This window comes from Apis dorsata, unplaced genomic scaffold (genome assembly GCF_000469605.1).
Source record: "Apis dorsata unplaced genomic scaffold, Apis dorsata 1.3 scaffold_25, whole genome shotgun sequence".
Lineage (NCBI taxonomy): Eukaryota > Metazoa > Arthropoda > Insecta > Hymenoptera > Apidae > Apis > Apis dorsata.
In genome coordinates this window covers 58,930-61,618 of record NW_006263327.1, presented here as the reverse complement: position 1 = coordinate 61,618, position 2,689 = coordinate 58,930, and the positions used below count along the sequence as shown (strand labels likewise).

The window sequence follows — 2,689 nt, the reverse complement described above, 5'->3', positions numbered from 1 at the left end:
GAGGGAGGGGGGAAGGGAGTGATATCTATGAGTTAGGCACGGAGGGGGGGTGCAAGAGAGGTGTCAGGAAAGTGTTTTACTAGCCTTAATTTCGTGTGCTTTCGCAGCCAATATGTCGGGCAGTAAATTCCAAACTTTCCAACGGGTTTCGCGTTTCGGTGTTTCGCGGTTTTAACGACCCCCTCCCCATCCCTTCCTCCTCCCCCTCCTTCTCCCCCTCGGCTCAAGGAGGATACGCTCGCCGTATATTAATCCTGTAAACAAGCATATTTCTCGAAAGCTCGCATTTTCAAGCGCGTCTTCGTCCGCGTTTCGCGGATCCTCCAGAATCTCCCGATTCGAACGAAGCTTGCTTTTCACTCGAATCGACTCGAAGCGAGAAAACACGATTCGAAAACAATATATTCGAATGGCGTTGTGTTGAAAAGAATTGGACGAGGAATCCCAAACGAAATCGCGCGCGCAAGCTGCAAAAAAGGAGTCGAAGGGGGAGGTTAGGTATCCGAGAGAAGAAGAAGAAGAGAAAACGAATGAACGACGAATCGATTGGGCAAACGTACTTCGCATGTACGTTCGGGGAAGAACTAATAAGAGAGAAGGAGAAAGAAGAGAAAAAAGTGGGGGGAGGGAGGAAAAAAAAATAGTAATTTAGTTAGTAAAACATAAAGCCACGTTGGTGGCCGGAGAAGGAAGGCAAACACATTAAACATTTAGAGGGCATAATAACCCGTGGCATACGTAATACGGCTGGCGCCCTTTTCACCGATGGCTATGAATAATGTACATACGCCAAGGTATGACGTAGGCTCGCCGAGCTATGTGTATTTCACGGTGGGGTAGATCGACCAGACTATTTCCAATAACCGCCGCGTAACGTTATCGCGAGGCCCGTATTCGCGAGAACCTGGAGAACCCTTTTGTGTCGTATTCCTCCTTCTCCCTCCTCCACCTTCGTAGCCGCCCCCGTTTCGACTACTTTCTTCCGAAACCGAAACCGCCAACCGCTTTTTCAACAACCCCCTTCTATCTCTATTTCCTCAGAATCGTCGACTCTCTCTGATATCCTCTTCTTCTTTTCTCTCCTTCTCTTTGGTTCGAATAAGTTGGTATTTAGTGAGAAATTTTTCGAGAAAAAGAGATTTTCTTCTAACGCGTGATAATGATTTGATACTTGGGAGGCGACACGTGGCAGAAAGAGAGAGAGAGAGAGAGAGAGGAAACGAGTGTGCATTGGAAGTTGCAAAATTGCGAGTACACAATAATTAAAGGTAGATTTGCGTCATTTGTTTACCTGTATTTCAATAAAAATTCAAATCTCGTTTGTAACGTTTACGACAGATGTGAAAACCTTTCTGGTTTTCAGATGATGTGAGATTAGACGTGTTGGAAAAGAATTTTATAGCATGTTGACCCGCGTAACGAGCGGGTAATCGGTCCAACTGCTTCGTTTCGATGTTTATTAATCGATAAAGATTAGCGATTATCGCGATTATTGAAACTTTGGAAAACATTGGAAGGATCCACGTATTGAACTTGACATCGAGTGCTCGATGCTGTGGGTACATATTACATCAGCTCGTGAGCTCAATGTCAATTTGAAAAGGCATAATTTCAATAGAAAAAAAAAATAACAATATTTACCCGTTGGGGATATAGTTAAAAAAAAAAAAAAAAAAAAAAAAACTATTTTCAATCCATCGATTCTTGCATTACGCGAGGATTATATTTTCTTTTCTAATTCTCACGCACGCAAATTTCTTTTAGCCCTTACCCAATTCATTTTAAAGTTAATTATATATATCCTACTTTTCAAAGATCGAAGAGATTTGATAGAGGAGAAGAGAAGGAACGTCGCTTTCGCTGTGCGTAATCAGGTATTGTCACGATGCAAAAGAATTTCTTCAGCATTTCCTAACGGCGATTCTTTATCGAGATTGTATATATATTATCTTCATTCCAATCCATCGTTATAAATCATAACCATCGAGATTCGAATATATAATAATAATAAAAATAATTATCACTCGTGGATATCACTGTTAGCGCCTTCAATAAATAATAAATCATTGCTATTATCATTTATCTATTATTCGTATACGTGTATACAACAGGCTTTCATCGAAAATCTATCCCTCGATTCGAACAGAACCTTCTTCAAGATCTCCTCTTCCGATGCATAGAATCTGATTGATTTCAAATTGTTCGTTCTAAGCGATTATACATCGATATACTGTTAAATAAAATTCGATGTAACGATAACGCGAAAATATCTCGCGATTGAATAAAAATACAATAAAATCGATCGAATTAATTGAGAGAAAAATTCTTTCCGGGCGACCGGTTTTTCAACATAATTAATCCGGACGAGAGAAGAAATCAAATTTCCCGATAAACGAGCCACCGATGCGTTTAATTACACAGCTCGAAAGAAGGGCGCGTTATAAAAAAAAAAAAAGAGAAAAGGACTGAATATATGCCAAATATTAAAACACGTATCCCCACGAGAGCGAAGAAAAAAATAATTCATAAATCGGAATTAATTTAAACGCAGCCCGTTTCGAATACAAAACTTGGAGAGTTGCGAAGGAAAACGGCGATTTCCCGAAACGCGAGATTGCCGATCGATCTCGATCGGTAAATGTGACATTTGCGGAGGTTCGAGTTTCCGGGAAGCGGGGAAAGAAAGAAA

General features: G+C 40.7%; 1 long non-coding RNA gene across 1 annotated transcript in view; it reads right to left on the bottom strand.

Annotated features, from left to right (window-relative positions):
* LOC116185611 overlaps positions 1–398 on the bottom strand; it is a 14,373-nt gene extending 13,975 nt beyond the window's left edge. The window contains exon 1 of the long non-coding RNA XR_004150476.1: positions 388–398. This is a non-coding gene — a long non-coding RNA (uncharacterized LOC116185611). The remainder of the gene's footprint in view (positions 1–387) is intronic.
* Between the last annotated feature and the right edge of the window lie 2,291 nt (positions 399–2,689).